Below are 18166 nucleotides of genomic sequence, written 5' to 3' on the forward strand. Positions count from 1 at the left end.
TCAGGTGCTCAAGCTTGACAAAAACAGGTATATCAGACCTATTTCTGAAAAAGTTGCAGCCATTGAGAAAACTCAAGAGAAGCAACAGGCCCAAATTGTAACGCCCCCAAATCCGAGGTCAGAGGATTTGGCCGTCACTATGAAATCTCAATCCAAATTAACCTGTTTAATTAATAAACAAATGCCAGCAGAAGATATTTATCATTTATGACCCCAAACTAATCCAAGATCTTTTAAGGTTACAGTTCTAGAAACAAGATATCCAAATTCCACAAATAATTTTTTCACTTTCTTTTGAAACTCTTTTCAAAAATTCTCAATCTAAAAACTAAACCCACTAGTATAACTTCGATATGAAGTATAATAGGCCCAAATAAAATACAAAACTATAATATAATATAGTATAAATAACTTTTCATAATAAAACTTACACTAGTTCGTAAACCCTGGACCAACCACCTTCCAAAAGCTTCCTCTTTGCTTCCTCGAATTACGTGGCTAAACAGCGCAAGCTAATCCTCACTGGAGGTTAAATTTGAAAATAGGAAAGTATGAGCGAAAGAAATACTCAGCAAGATCATTATAGCGAATATAAGGTCATTTTGATATAAAACCGACATCTGCATTATAGCAGAACATTTAAAATCATAATTGCTGAATCATAAAATTTTAGTTGAGGAACCCCATAATTGATTCCTTAATTGTATTCAAAACCATTTTGATATTTTTGAGCGAAATGCTTCAGCAATACTTTGAATCTTGACGAGAATCAAACTGGTAAAACAGTGTTTACGGAAATATCGTAAACAATAATAACAAGTAACAATGATTATGGATTGAATCATAACCTTTACTCAAAAAAAAACTCTTCAAATTAATACTTATTTTGCTGTCATATCAAATTAGATATCGATACAAACTTAGATGCTCACAACACCCATACTGAAGTCAACATCAATCATCTATACTAATACCACCTTTGATATTTAACAACAATGTAAGTATCAACATAAATCAGAATCTGAATCAAAACTGCATTTCACCATTATTCCAAAACAGAAACAGTTGATAAATCATTTATTTTATGAATATCAAAAATGATATGATAATTTAGATTAGGATCATTCTCCGATGGACGTAATATCACATGCTGATCAGCCCGTGTGATAGCATAAGGTCATGATTCATAGAAACGTGACCCCAAAAACACGAGTACTCAAACAAAAGGCAATATACCTGCCTGTGGCAAAAATTGTGTCATAATATTCCATATGGCACTTAGAAATAGCCCTCCACTGGACCGTCCGTCCCGGTCACTTATGTAATTATGATCCAATCTTAAAACCTTTTATTGAAATGGGGTCGTAATACTCGACACCCGAAATAATTTTATTCCCCCAATTATTGGGTAGGAATATTCGCAACCAAATCACTTTTCTCAAAATCCAAAATATTTATAAATCCATTAATTGGATAAGTAAAATCACTTGACTATTCTGAACATAGAATAGCAGATGAGTACTTGCATAAACACAATTATTTAATTCAGCGATATGGAAAACATTTATCTATTTTGAGTTGAGAATAGGGAAATCAATACTTGCATAATTGGATTCAAGATAAATATCACTTGAACAATAAGTGATGATAGAAATACTTGCCTTTGAACAATAAGTGATGATAGAAATACTTGCCTTTGGGATTTAGTAGTTAGTCACAATCGCAAAGACGCATCTGTTCTGACATTCTATCTCAAAACATCTCCGTCCTTCTTTTCAACACTTCACTGATATGTTGCTCCTGCGATTGCTAGAAGCCAGATATCCAATACTATTCCACCTCATTCTTTATCCAACACCTTATCCTGAATAACTCAAACGATCCACATCTATAATTAAAAGATCACACTTTAATCATCTAATCGATAATTACTCAACGAACTGCGTGTCAACACCCTATCGTCTACCCATACGATAACCCACACATAACTATAACAGACAAACACAGGACTCTTGACTCACATATGCACATAATTCACATAGCATGTAAACACGTAATTCACGTATCACATAATTCATATAACACATGCCTCGATTCATTAAAAGGTTCGATTCGGTATGTTTAAAACTGAAATCGGGTCAAAAATATGATTTATCGATCAATAATTAACTCAGAATGACTTGTAAAACAAGCGACCTTTCGAAAAAATGGATTTGGGTCTCAAAAGTATTTTATTGAAAGCGAAATATTTTTCTGAGTCTGTATGCGTTCGTTTCATATTAAACGGACGGACGGTTTATTTATTATGAATTTTTGAACATTTTTCGGAATTAAAACGGTCTCCGACTCATTTAATAATTAGATAATAGGGCTCGAACACCCGAAAATAATTTTATAAGAATTATCGAGCCTGGAAAATAATTTAAAATAATATTATAAAGTTCAAAACCATTTTTCAGAATTTTTAAATCAAAATAAATAATTAATTCTATTTAAATAATCAATTAAAATTATTTAATAACTAATTAAATTAATTAATCAATTAATATTAAAATTAATTGACTAATTAAATAATTAATTATCAACTAAAATTAATTAACTAAATAATTTGGATTTATTTTTGAATTAAAAATAAATTTAGAATTAAAATAATGATTTTCAAAATAAAAATAAATTTTTAGAAATTAAAAATAGGATTTTTGAATTATTTTAAAACAGAATTTCCAGAAACATAATTTGGAAAATAGAATTGGGGAAATGAAGATCAAACACGGGTTAGTCATGGGTTGCAAAGCGGGTCGGGAAGAACACCGTCGGGTCCGACCGGATCTTCCCTAAAAACCGGTCAACATCCGTTTTCCAGTGACTCCATAACAGCCTAAAAATGCACGGTTTAATCCCGTACTCAAGCCACATCGATTCTAAAACATTACATCTTCTCAAATACCCTGCGAACATCAACAGACAAAAGCCGCCTTGGATTTTCCGGCCAAAAACTCCATTAAAATCGGTAACCATGAACACCAACTCCGGCCAACTCGATTTACGTGATTCCGTAATCAACAATAAACTTTTATACATAAATCGACTCTAAGGAACCTACTGAAGCTATTGATACCATCAAAATAATCCAACAATCAGTCAATAAGAAACCCCTAATTCGGGGGATAAACCTGATAAGTGGCATTTTATACCACTTAGAACGTCTTAAAATAGCTTAAATTGGTGTCTTGAAGTCGAGTATTTTGTGTATTTGATGCGTTTTTCTAGTGTTTGTGCATTTCAGGGTAATAGTTGCATTTCGGAGGAGTAATCATCAAGAATAAGCCTTGGCATGTGTTCAGCATTGCGAGAGGAAAGAAAGGGGCAGATTACAGCGAAGAAACGGAGCAAACTCAGGAATTTTCCAGTAGGGTCCTGAGCGCCCGCTCAGCTATGCTAAGAGGCCGTGCAGAAAGTTGAGCGCCCACTCAGCTATGCTGAGCGGCCGCGCAGGGTCGGGAAAAAAGATAATTTGTTTTAGACTTCTACTTCTGTTTGGCTTCCAACTTTTATGTAATCTGAGTTTTCTGGGACTATTATATAAGTAGATTTGGAGACGTTTTCACAAGGTTAGATCGCGGTATTAAGCAAGGAAAGAAGGAGACAAGGAAGAAGACCGTTTTAGCACACCGTAACGAAGAGGAAGCATATTTTCTTGTGAATCTTTATTTCGTTGTAATGTTGAATGCTAGTTTTCTTGTTTTGAACCTATTTACTCTTGTGACGTACTCTGGTTTAATATAATTAGTTTAGTTATTATTCTCTTGTGTTTGTTTATCATGTTTTCATATGAACCCATGATGACGATAAGTGCTATCATGGGCTAATCGTGATCATGGGGTCGTAACGGATTTACTATGGAATTCTTTAGTTAGTTGTTTAATACCTTAGTGTGTGATGATTGTATGATATCTAGTATTGGTTGTGCGTATTCGTCTTATGTGCGTCGCGAACATATAAGATAGGGTGTTAATCTCTTGTGAAGCGACGATGGATCTCGAGATTTAGAACTTGCCATGCTAGCATAGGTTCATGTATGATGTTGCATGATTAGTGGGTAACTCTAACCGTTTTATTCGCCCTGTGTAATCAAAAGGAATAACTTGTGCTTAAGTCATTATGTTGTCAATTTCTATAGACATATAGGAACTCAACATAATTGATGCCTATTCAACTTCTATCCTAATTGTGGATGCTTGGTAGAATGGTATTAGTACAATGAAAGTTGGCTTTTATCAGTTTCGTGTTATTCGATTAATATCATCACTGTTGCATGCTAAGGGTAATAACAATAACTATTGAAGGAAGTAGTAATGAAGTTGTGATCTCATGAGTGTTTTAATATTGTTAATTCAAAGTGTTAATTAAGTGGTTAATTTTAGTAGTTAATTGTAGGTAATATTTAGTTAACAATTCTAAGTGTTAGTGTCTTAACATTGAGAAGTAATCATACATTGGTGAGTGAGTTTAATTGAACAATAATTAGTCTGAGTCTCTGTGGGAACGAACTAGAAAGTATTCTATATTACTTGCGAACGCGTATACTTGCGTGTATTATTAGCGCGTGTTTCCGCCCTAACAAGTTTTTGGCGCCGCTGCCGGGGACTCGGCGTATTTGTTTAGTTTATGTACTTACCATCATTGGTCATTAGGACTCAGTGATTAAGACGTATTTGTTACTTATTGTTCCTGGTTGTGTTTCAGGTACTTTAGCGAGCGTTGCTGCAAACTCGTTCTCGTACTCGCAAGAGGACTTTAGATACAGCTGAGGAGACAGACGAAGTTCTTGATATTCCGGAGAAGATAGATTTTGAAGATTCGGATTCAGGAAGTGAGCAGAAAGAACCAGTAATCATGGGTGATCGTATTGTTCAGGCCGATCCAGCTCTTATGGACTTTTCTCGGCCTAAAACTGATGACATTCAGTCAAGCATTCTTCATCCGGCTATTCAAGCTAACACATTTGAAATCAAGCCGGGCACTATTCAGATGGTGCAGAATTCTGTTTCTTTTGGAGGAGCTGCGACTGAAGACCCCAACATGCACATAAGGAATTTTGTCGAGATCTGCAGTACTTTCAAGTATAATGGCGTGACTGATGAGGCTATCAAGCTGAGGCTTTTCCCATTCTCACTGAGGGACAAAGCTAAGGACTGGTTATATTCTGAACCAGCTGGGTCCATCACTACTTGGCAAGATCTTGCGCAAAAGTTTCTGGTGAAGTTTTATCTGATGGCAAAGACTGCTGCTATGAGGAGTGCTCTTACTCAGTTTACGCAGCAACCTACAGAATCTATGTACGAAGCTTGGGAACGCTACAAGGAAATGTTGAGAAAGTGTCCACATCATGGAATGCCCGATTAGATGGTGATCACTGGTTTCTATAATGGTTTGGGGGCCCAATCTCGGCCCATGCTCGATGCAGCAGCTGGAGGCGCCTTGTGGGCCAAAAGCTATACTAAGGCTTATAATCTTATCGAGACTATGGATGTAAATGAGCATCAAAACTCAACCCAGAGGATGATGCCTGGGAAGGTAGCAGGTATTCTGGAAGTCGATGCAGCCACCGCTATTGCAGCGCAGCTCCAATCGCTGTCTATGAAGGTCGATTTTCTAGCTACATATGGAGTTAATCAAATAGCTATGGTCTGTGAGCTTTGTGCAGGTTCTCATGCTACGGATCAGTGTTCTCTCGTCAATGAATCTGTTCAGTATATGAATAATTATCAGCGACAACAGCAGCCTGTGCCAGCTACTTATCATCCTAACAACAGAAATCATCCAAATTTCAGCTGGGGTAATAATCAGAATGCTATTCAGCCACCATATCAGCAAGGTATGAGTAAACAGTTCAATCCACCTGGATTCCAGCAACCGCAGCAGTATGCTCAAAGGCAATCATATCCTCAACAGGGAAGTGCAGCTGCACCTACTAGTGCTGATTTTGAGGAACTTAAGCTGTTATGTAAGAGTCAGGCGGTTTCTATCAAGACCTTGGAAAATCAAATTGGAACATGAAAACGTGACTAAATTGGTCCTAGTTACTCTTCGGGACGGAGTGGACAAATAACCAATGCAGTGCTCAATCGTCAACCTGGAATACTTCCCAGTGACACGGAAGTGCCAGGCAGGAAGGAAGCTAAAGAGCAAGTCAAGGCTATTACCTTAAGGTCTGGAAAAGTTGCTGATGCTGAAAAGGCAAAAGAAGGAGAAGCTGAAGTTAGAGATGAAGAAGCTAAGCAAAAGGAGAAAGCGGCGGAACTAAGGAAGACTACTATTGAACACACTCTGCCTGAGGGTAATACAGGGGAGAAACAGCTCTATCCTCCACCACCTTTCCCTAAGAGATTGCAGCAACAAAAGCTGGATAAGCAGTTTGGTAAGTTTCCGGAGGTGTTCAAGAAACTTCACATCAATATACCTTTTGCTGAGGCTTTGGAGCAAATGCCTAGTTATGCGAAGTTTATGAAGAGTATTCTTTCAAGGAAGGTGGAACTGGATGACCTTGAGACCGTTGCTCTAACGGAAGAATGCAGCGCTGTTCTGCAGCAAAAGTTACCTCCAAAGCTTAAAGATCCAGGTAGCTTCACCATTCCTTGCACTATTGGCAAGTTGTTGTTTGACAAGTGCCTTTGTGATTTGGGAGCAAGCATCAATCTGATGCCGTTGTCGATCTTTAAAAAGTTGGATTTGCCTTATCCAAAACCCACCTACATGTCTCTACAATTGGCTGATCGTTCTATTACTTACCCAAGGGGCATAGTGGAGGATGTGCTAGTCAAGGTGGATAAGCTCTTCTTTCCTGCAGACTTTATTATTCTGGATTTCGAGGAAGATAAGAAGATTCCCATATTCTTGGGAAGACCTTTCTTGGCTACTGGTCGTACCTTGATAGATGTGCAGAAAAGTGAACTTACTATGCGGGTGCAGGATCAGGATCTGACCTTCAATGTATTCAAAGCAATGAAATTCCCTACAGAAGATGAGGAGTGCTTAAAAGTGGATGTGATTGTTTCTGCGGTTACTTCAGAACTCGATCATATGCTAATGTCTGATGCATTAGAAAAGGCCTTAGTGGGGGATTTTGACAGTGATGATGAAGATGGCAACGAGCAATTACAATATTTGAATGCTTCTCCCTGGAGGCGAAAGCTGGACATGCCGTTTGAATCTCTTGGTACTTCTGACTTCAAGAATGCTGAAGGAAAGCTCAAACCATCAATTGAGGAAGCACCTACCTTGGAGCTCAAGCCATTACCTGAACACTTGAGGTATGCTTTTTTAGGTGATGCATCTACTTTACCTGTTATTATTGCATCTGACCTTTCGGGTAGTGAGGAAGACAAGCTCTTAAGGATTTTGAGAGAATTCAAATCGGCTATTGGATGGACCATAGCAGACATCAAAGGGATCATCCCTTCATATTGTATGCATAAGATTCTGCTAGAGGAGGGTAGTAAGCCAACTGTTGAGCAGCAGCGCAGACTTAATCCTATCATGAAGGAGGTGGTGAAGAAAGAAATTCTGAAATGGCTGGATGCAGGCATGATTTATCCTCTTTCTGACAGTTCTTGGGTGAGCCCCGTACAATGTGTGCCTAAGAAGGGAGGTATATCTGTGGTAGCAAATGAGAAGAATGAGCTCATCCCCACTCGAACAGTTACAGGATGGAGAGTATGCATGGATTACCGAAAGTTGAACAAGGCCACGAGGAAGGATCACTTCCCTCTTCCATTTATTGATCAGATGCTTGACAGGTTGGCTGGTCATGAGTATTATTGTCTTCTGGATGGCTACTCAGGGTATAATCAGATTTGTATTGCACCAGAGGATCAAGAAAAGACTAGCTTCACTTGTCCATTTGGCACGTTTGCTTTTCGCAGAGTTTCGTTTGGGTTATGTGGCGCACCGGCCACTTTTCAGAGATGTATGATGGCTATATTCTCTGACATTATTGGGAATAATGTTGAGGTGTTCATGGACGACTTCTCCGTCTTTGGACATTCGTATGATGAATGTTTGAATAATCTTCGTGCCGTGCTCAAAAGGTGTGTGGAAACTAATTTGGTGCTCAATTGGGAGAAATGTCATTTTATGGTGCGTGAAGGCATTATTCTTGGGCATAAGGTCTCTAGCAAGGGTCTTGAGGTGGATAAAGCCAAGGTGTGAGTCATTGAAAATCTTCCACCACCTATTTCTGTGAAAGGAATCCGTAGTTTTCTTGTTCATGCCGGTTTTTATCGGCGGTTCATCAAGGACTTTTCAAAGATATCTAAGCCGTTGTGCAACTTGCTTAAGAAAGATGTGCCTTTCAAATTTGATGATGAATGTTTGACGGCATTCGAGACTCTCAAGAAGAGTTTAATCACTGCACCAGTTATTACAACACCAAATTGGACAGAGCCGTTTGAGATGATGTGTGATGCGAGTGATTATGCGGTAGGTGCAGTTCTTGGGCAGCGCAAAAATAATCTCTTTCATGTGGTCTACTATGCTAGTAAGACCTTAAATGGGGCCCAAATGAACTACACCACTACTGAGAAGGAGCTCTTGGATTTAGTCTTTGGTTTCGAGAAATTTTGATCTTATCTGCTTGGGACAAAAGTGACAGTATTCACTGATCATGCGGCCATTCGCTATTTGGTTTCCAAGAAGGATTCGAAGCCGAGACTCATTCGTTGGGTGCTCTTACTTCAGGAATTTAAGTTAGAGATCAAGGATCGAAAAGGTACTGAAAATCAAGTAGCTGACCATCTCTCTAGATTGGAGAATCCCGAGTCTACTTCACAGGATAAGACATTGATCAACGAATCTTTTTTGGATGAGCAGTTGTTCGCAGTTCAGGAGGAAGAGCCATGGTTTGCAGATATTGTAAACTATCTTGTCAGCAATATAATGCCTCCTAATTTGACCTCAGCTCAAAAGAAGAAATTTCTGCATGAGGTGAAGTGGTATATGTGGGATGAACCATATTTGTTTAGACAGGGAGCTGACCAGATCATCAGGAGATGTATCCCGTTCTGTGAGACGGAGGGGATATTATGAGACTGCCACTCCACAGTTTATGGTGGACACTATGGTGGTGAGAAGACGGTAGCTCGTATTCTGTAAGCAGGTTTTTTTCTGGCCTACTTTGTTTAAGGATGCTCATCAGTTTTTTTTAAGGTGTGATCGTTGCCAAAGAGTGGGAAATTTGACGAGAAAGGATGAGATGCCGTTAAATGTGATGCTTGAAGTCGAGGTCTTTGATGTTTGGGGAATCGATTTCATGGGGCCTTTTGTCTCGTCCTGTAATAATCAGTACATCTTGCTAGCAGTCGATTATGTCTCAAAATGGGTAGAAGTCAAAGCTCTACCGACAAATGATGCAAAGGCAGTGTTGAATTTTCTTCATAATCAGATTTTCACAAGGTTTGGAATGCCTCGGGTAATCATAAGTGATGAAGGGTCATATTTCTGCAACCGTAAGTTCACTTCTATGATGCAGCGTTATAATGTGAATCATCGAGTTGCTACTGCCTATCATCCGCAAACAAATGGTCAAGCGGAAGTGTCTAACAGAGAGATCAAGCGCATTCTAGAGATGGTTGTTTGTCCGTCAAGGAAGGATTGGTCTTTAAAGCTCGATGAAGCTGTTTGGGCTTACAGAACAGCATACAAAACTCCACTTGGTATGTCCCCGTTTCAACTGGTGTATGGTAAGGGATGTCATTTACCTGCGGAGCTTGAGCATAAGGCCTATTGGGCGTTGAAAAAGTTGAACCTGGATTTAGATGCAGCTGGTAAGAAAAGAATGCTTCAGCTTAATGAACTTGATGAATTTCGACTTCAAGCGTACGAGAATAAAAAAATGTACATGGAAAAGGTGAAGAGGTGGCACGATAGGAAGCTACATCCTAAGTTATTCATGCCGGGGCAACAAGTTCTCTTATTCAACTCTCGGCTCCGACTTTTTCCTGGGAAGTTGAAATCAAGGTGGTCTGGACCTTTTATTGTCAAAACTGTGTTTCCACATGGAGCGGTGGAGATTTTTGAGAATGATCCGGACCAGGCTTTCAAGGTTAATGGTCAGCGTTTGAAGTACTACTATGGGGACACGACAAACTGAGAAGTGGTTAGTGCCATTTTATTGTCAACTTGAGGAAGGTACGCAAAGTCAAGCTAATGACGAAAAAGAAGCGCTGCGTGGGAGGCAACCCATGATTTGTTGTTACAGGAACCCTTAGAAGTTAATAACCTATCCAAAACCACAAAAAAATCAGAAAAACCGGGCTCAAATTTTTTTTTCCAGAGACCCTCTGAGCGCCCGCTCAGGGGTCGACTGTGAGATTTTTTTTTAAGTTCATAAAAAATCCAAAAAAATTAGAAAATCAAAAGAATAAATTACAACCCCATTACCCACGATTTCTTTTCCCATTACCCCATGATTTTATCCCTCAAACCCACTCCTAATCTAATTTTAACCTAATCTATACCCTATATATACATACACCTATCCCATACATCTCCCACACACTTTCTACACTCAAGCTCTCTCCCAAACACAAAAATACTATTCTCAAGCACTTTTATTCAGATTCAATGGCACCCAAGAGAGCAAGGACTATTGATAGCAGCAGCACAGTCCCTACTGCTGATTCATCGAGGGGTACTGCTGCAAGGCCTCGGTTAAATGACAGAGCTGTGGAGGAGGAGTACACTACGCTTTTGGGGAAGCCGATTGTGAAGGAGAGGGGGTTTTTACCATCGAGAAGGGATGGTGAGTTGCTACCTATGATTACAGAGAATGGGTGGATAGCTTTCTGTGAGTCGCCTGAAGCAGTGCCGATGAGCGTGGTTCGCGAGTTCTATGCGAACGCAAAGGCCGAGAAGAATGGGTTTTCTGTGGTCCGAGGGCTGGCGGTTGATTATCACCCAGCGGCGATTCGCCATGTGATTGGGCAGCGAGAGAGGAAGCCCGAGGAGGAGAACTGGAATGAGAAGACTGCTGAGGATTTTGACTTGGATTTGATTTGTGCTACTCTCTGTAGGCCGGGCACAATTTGGACCTTCAAGACAGGAACTAATGAGTATCGTCACTTCACGACGATCGCTATGAACAGGTATGCCCGTGCATGGAATGCGTTTATTTGTGCTAATATTCTGCCTTCTTCGCATGCACATGAGGTCACAGTTGAGAGAGCACAGTTGTTGTGGGGAATTCTGAATGAGGAGTACTATGTGGACCTTGGTGAGTTCATCTACCAAGGGATTTTGAAGTTTTTGAGGGGAGCTAAGCACATGAACATCCCTTATGCATCCACGGTCACGAAGTTTTGCCGAGCAGTGGGAGTGAACTGGCCGTCTCATGAGCAGTTGCAGTTGCCGGCCGCTCCGATTGATTCTGGGACTCCGAATGGGATGCAGGAGTGGACCGGTGGTGAGCCCGAGGAGCATGGGTTGGGTTATCGTCTTCCAGGAGGGCGTCCAGCACGAGGTGCTACTATGGATAGGCCTAGGCGTGATGAGGCTGGTTCTTCGAGAGCTCAGGAGGATGCTGGGATGGCAGATACCCAGTATAGGAGGCTGTCACGGCGGATGGATGCCATGTACGAGACGCAGAGCAGGTTTGCTCAGGAGCTCACCCTTGCATTAGGGACTGCTTTTCGGGGCCTTGGAGCTGACATCCAGTGGCCAGTTTTTGGTGAGGACTCTGCATACCCGCCACCTGATACTCCACCCACTGAGGGTGATGATGATGATGACTCCGAGTAGGTATACCCTGTGTTCCTTTCTACTACCTTCACTGGGGACAGTGAAGATTTTAAGTTTAAGGGTGGTAGTTAAGGAATATTTTATGTGTGTGTCATATAGCTGCATATTCATGATAGTTTAGTTCATATAGTTGCATAATTTTTGTCATATAGTTTTTTTTTATATATAGCTTTATTTGTTTATCATATCATATAGCTCATGCATATGCCATGATCCCTTTTGTGATGATTTATCGACTAATTTGTGATGTTGATACAAGTGTAGTGATGGCATTAAAGTGATGATTGAGTCGTGTAGGTTGATATGCATGCTAGAAGCACTTGTATTTTCACTAAGTCTTAGAGAATGCTTAAGGACTAGATTATTGTTATGATCTGATTGTTTTCGAGGTTAATCTAGTTATTATGCTTAGAATTTGATAATAGGTTCTTAGTGATAAAGGCATGAAAAAGAAAACAATGGAGTAAAAAAATGGAATTTGTTGCTAGTTGTGGCTAGGCGTCAATTGGCTAGTAGCCGGCTCGTAGGTTTCTGTGAGTAGTCTAGGGTTGAGTAAGATGGAGCGAAACACACTTGCTCAGAAATTTTGAAAAAAAAAAAGAAAAAAATATATAGAAAAACAGAAAAAAAGAAAAAAAAAGAAGTATGTGTTTATGCATAATTGATCACGAGTGGGCTATTTGGTATTCGAGTTATTAAGTTCTTAGGGGACGTTGTGCCTAGTGACCTAAGGCTTTTAAAGTCTGGGATCTGCGAACCTAACGCTCGCTACATGGATACCATTGTATAAGTCTTTTGTGGACCTCACTCATTGCACGGTCAAATAAGCATTATTTGTGTGAATAAAAAGCATGATTCCGTAATAAGCTCCATGATTCTCGTAGTGTTATAAGTCACTTTGTGCCTAGAATTTTTATTCTTTGTATAATCATGTGATTGCCTTGATGATAGTTGAGTCATAATAATTGATTTAGTTCCGAAGCATATCTGTTAAGCATCTGCACACACCACGTTTCTGGCTGTATGTTAGTTGGCATGATTTGATTGATCTTTAGTCGCCTAATTGCATTTGTTGAGATGTTGTAAGTTGGTTGGTTTTTTCGTAGTAAGGGGGATCACTGCATTTCATATAGATTGCATTCATGCATGTTTTGATCTGTTTTTGAGTCTGTGACTGTAACACCCCCAAATCTGGGGTCGGGGATCCGGGTTGTCACGAGTTCCATTTCCCTTAATAACACCCAATCTTATTAAACAATCAACTACTCTGTACTGTGACCCCACAATATACACACACACACCACAAGTTATAGTCTCAGAGATGAATACCCAAAAATAACACAAGTCCTTATATTCCACAATTATAAACCGTTACACCTTAAAAGGGTTCTGAATAAATTTACATTTCTTTGCCATTAATACAATTCATATAGATACATAAGTCTGGTACATCAGAAGTTGAAAGTCTAGCCTATTGGTAATTTCTACCTCAGCTACAGCGGCATCAACGCTTCCAGAAAACTGCGGAACATTTCCTAACCGCTTGCGAATTGGAAGCTTGGTCCTGTTCATCTTTTCTATCTGTTATTGTGTGATGAAAGAAGAAAGCAAGGGTGAGCAACAAGCCCACCAAAATAATATGTATAATGATTAACAATATATGAGCATTCTCATAGTACTCATGAAAGTCTTGGTCAAAAAGAAGTGAACCAAGTTTGTTATCTTAACGCGACCAAGTCGCAAAATATTCAGTATATATATATATATATACATATATACTTTTCAAAATCTTGGAAGTCCTCTTCCATGCATAATATACACAGAGTTCCAGTTTATAACTGTATAAAAATATCGTTGCAAGGTGATCTCATATATCTAACCTTGTCTCAACGTTTTTCAGAAAATCTTTGTCATGCATAAGATAATCATTTACTAGATATAAGTTTAAAAGATGAAGTTACAAGATACTCCAATATACTTATATATTTTCCGAATACTACTTGAACTACCACCGTTCAAGTTATAATTAGTTCATCCCATAGATTAAGCTACAAGACAAAACTTGTATAGAATCAATCTTTAAAATATCATGAAAATAAAATAAAGTTACGAGATACTTCATTTGAGGCAAACATCATTTTGAAAGCTTGACCCTGTCAACACTCAACAATCGCCCAACCGTAGCCTTTCTATCGAGGTGCTCTGGGTAGTGTTGCAGAAATATCCAACTGGATGATGAACTCATTACGGGAGTTTGTCGCGCCAGGAAGACCACTTACGATGATCAGTCGCAGTAGTACAACCCCACCATTTTCTACATGTAGAGGAGAACCTGTCGGATTTACTTGTCAACCGAACACTGGACTCCTAAGGAATGGACCGTCTTAGCGGAACTTCCAGGCCATTTGGGCCAATATAATTAGGCTGGGCCGATGCCACTCGACCACTTACGCCACTCCTAGTTCAGATGAAATCCATGACTCTGAAACGTAAAGCTCGTCCCCACTTTCCCCAAGTAGAAACTTGTTGATACGGCTCCACCAAGAAGTCGTATCTAGTTGGAAAGGAAAACTCACCGATATTTCCCAGGCGATGCCTGTTAATGGATTAACTTTTTCCAAGAATTTTACTTCCCGAGTATTGGGTAAGTAATCAAAAACTCTTTTATCAAGACAGCAACCTTGTTGCGAATATAAAACATACCACAGAGCCGGATCCCTCAGGTTTTGAGCGAGTATTTAAATCCCCTTCGAAAGGAGGATCTTAAATATAAAAAAATGAGTTTTGGGATCCGCTCTAACTTTTAAAATCATTTTGAAGACTCGCAAAACATTTTTAAGAATGTTTGGAGTGATGCTGATTTAATAAAATAAATCAGTCCCAATATATTAGAAAATATCTGAATATTATTATTTAAATAATATTCCCATAAAGAATAATCTTTATAAAAATAATTGAAGTAGAAGTTGTAAAACATATACTTGAAATGAATATTAAATAACCAAAGATATACTTATACGAAAGTACTATCTTTATTTGAATAATCAAAAGTAAGATTGATTATCGACATATTATTCTTTAATAAAATAAAGAATAATAATTAGTAAATAATCAGAGTCATAAGTCCTCGAATGAATATTCAAAATAATATTCATTAATAAAATAAGGTTATCGAATAAACCTTATTCGAATAATAGTTTTAAAAACTATTCATATATATATATATAAATATATATATATATTATACTCGGGAGCATCGACTCCCGGTTTTAGAAAAATGTTTACCTTTGGGTCCCCTATACTAAGGGTATATGCAAATTGCCGCTTATCTCTAGCATAGGTATTATCAACTGAATCAACAGATATATGTATCAAGAATACGAAACAGGCATGCATATATACCATATCACATGCTACAATATATCGCAAGAATTTGCTAAATAACCATTATGCATCTATCACAAGATAATGCATGTACAAATGTATACATCACAACAACAGTATAACGGATAGAAAACTTGCCTGAGCGACTGGGGGTTATAAATGGCTTGGGACGAGTCTGGTAACCTATAAACAACATATAAGTTGGAATTAAACCAAAGTCACTTATAAATCTATACTTTAACCAATTTAGACTCTAACGCTTGCTTTGCGCTTAATGATTCTCTTAAGTCGCTCGAGTACCCTCGGCTCCACCATTTTTAATAAATTAACCATTACGAGTTTTAAGGCGATTCTTTCGCGAGTGTCTTACCAACTGCCTAACACACTTTACATAAATGTTTCATACTCCAATTAGTCCTTTTAGGTCTTTAACCTATGTTTCAAAGTAAGGCGAGGGGTAATGATTCGTTCGCGAAACGTCGTTACTTAAAACGGTCGTTTCTCCTAAATCGTACATCGGAATCAAACAAACTACATATCAAAATGAAGCTCGTAACATGAACTATCTAATAATGGCAATGGTCAAAACCTAGCAGTGAGTTCATGGGTCCTAATGTTAAGAACAAAAACAGCCTAAAGTAAATCGGACATTACGACGACTATGTTTACGTGATTACCCAAATTTAAAACACTCCAATTCAACCCACAATCAATCCACAATCACAACCCAATCAAAACTCCATCCATACTACATCATAACAGCCCCAACAACTCAATATTAACAATTTATACTTATTCTTAAACTTGAATTTAACTACACTTAAGTTCATTAATCAACAATCCAAGAATTACCACCCCAAAGCTTCACAAAACTAACTAATCTCTACATTCACAACAAGCAAGCCTCCCATGAATTAAAATCAACAAAACTAAACCTAATTACTCAAATAAAGTTAGGGTTTGGAGGGGTTATACCTTCCTTGGAGAGTGGAGAATCAAGAGAATGCTTGGAATCACCCTTAAAGTCCTTATCCAAGCTTAAACTAAACAAAACTTCAAGAACAAAATTTTAGTTCTTGAAAAACACTATTCACCATCTTCTTCCATGAGTTTTAGGAAGAGATTGTGAATGATTTAGGAGCTCAAACTTATAGGATATCCATAACTATGCATAAGGAGTCTTAGATAATTACCTTGTGATTTAACAATGCTTGGAACTTGATTTTTGATTTTCTTGCTTTGGAAAAGGAGAAAAAGCCGAGAGCATGAAAGAAGAAAGGTGAGAAAATGTTGTGTTTTTTGGTGAAAATGAATTGTTGGCTTGGTTGGTTGATTTTTTGATTTGTTTTGTTTTGTTCTATTGCCTTTTTACCATGGTAATTTTTGTGTGGTTCTAATTCAACCAACAACACACTTGCTTGATCATGCTTATGTCACCATGTGATGTCATCCTCCCTCCTTTGTCCTCTTCTCATTGGTTTGATGACATCATCCTCACTAATCTCTTTGATTAGCTTTTAATTATTTGGCTAATGACCGCTGATCTGTTATACGGTTCGCTTAACTTTCGTTTTCGTTTATCATTTGAGGGATCATACCCGGGATCTCATTACTTAGGTTCCCTTAACCTTTCTCAATACATTATATTCCTTTTATGATCCTCTATTAAAATCCTAGAATTTAAATCCTTTTTATCCTGTTACCTTATACTCAATTCTTTCGATATCTGGTGGATTTTCGGGAAAAATCAAAAGGTTCAAATTTGGATTCTGACGATCTTTACATACACTTATATATCATGTAGAGTACCAATAAAATCTCAGAATATCCATAAAAGAACCCCTTCATAGTGTGGCATGAAAAGTTTTCTTAATCAGCATAATCAGCAAAACACTATTCATAAGGGTTTCAAAAATTCCAAAAATTGGGGTTATTACAGTCTCCCCTCCTAAAAAGGATTCTGTCCCGGAATCAGATAGAAAATGAGTAGGGATACTTTCTTAGAATTGCACTTTCTAATTCTTACATAATTTTCCCACATTGTGGTTCTACCATCAAACTCTGACTAGTTTGATAACTCTTCTCCTAAGCATCTGTCCATTTTTGATCTATAACCCTTCCTGGCTGCTCCATGTAGGTTACGTCTGGTTGCATGTCTATGCGCTCATATGCCCCTATTTATCTGGCATCCGAATTACACTTCGTTAACATTGATACGTGGAACACGTTATGAACTTGCTACATGTTCGGGGGTAGGGCTAGCTCATATGCTAACTTCCCAATTCGTCTTAATACCACAAATGGTCCAACAATTCGTAGGCTTAGCTTTCCTTTCTTTTTGAACCTCATCAATCCTTTCCAAGGGATACCTTTAACATTACTAGGTGCCCAATTTCCTATTCTTTGTCCTTTTGTGTCGAATCAACATACTTTTTATGTCCATCTTGGGCTACTACCAGCCATCCTCTGATTAAATCTATTATATCCTTGGTCCTTTGAATCACTGCTGGTCCGGGCATCTTGCGCTCTGCAATCTTCATCCTAACATAAGGGAGATCAACATTGTCTTCCCTCAAGGATCTTATAAGGCGACATCTCAATAATGACATGATCTATTGTCATGAGAAAACTTAATCCGCGTTAAGTGATCATTCCAAATTCTTTCAAGTCTATTGCACAGACTCTTATTATAGCTTTTAGCATTAGAGCTTTTGCTTCTCAATACCCATTCTTTTCCAGTTCGTAATCGCTACTACCTTCCGTTCCTAATATTATACTGGTTATACTTTTGCTCGTTAGCATTTTATAACCTTTTAATAACCACGTCGACCTTAGTATCACGAATGTGTTTCCATTTCGAATACCACCACAACTTTACTACTCCTTTTTCAGCTGTTTCTAATTTCCAAAATTTGATCAATCATATAGAAGTAAAGGAATGTGTTGAGAGATCACTATGATCATGAATACTTGTTCTATTGCATAG

General features: G+C 38.4%; 1 non-coding gene across 1 annotated transcript; it reads right to left on the bottom strand.

Annotated features, from left to right (window-relative positions):
* Positions 1-5289: 5289 nt before the first annotated feature.
* Positions 5290-5396, bottom strand: LOC141698818 (small nucleolar RNA R71). Its single transcript, XR_012565319.1, has one exon. It is a non-coding gene; the product is annotated as a small nucleolar RNA R71 (small nucleolar RNA).
* Positions 5397-18166: the final 12770 nt, after the last annotated feature.

Source organism: Apium graveolens, chromosome 11 (genome assembly GCF_009905375.1).
Source record: "Apium graveolens cultivar Ventura chromosome 11, ASM990537v1, whole genome shotgun sequence".
NCBI classification, from domain to species: domain Eukaryota; kingdom Viridiplantae; phylum Streptophyta; class Magnoliopsida; order Apiales; family Apiaceae; genus Apium; species Apium graveolens.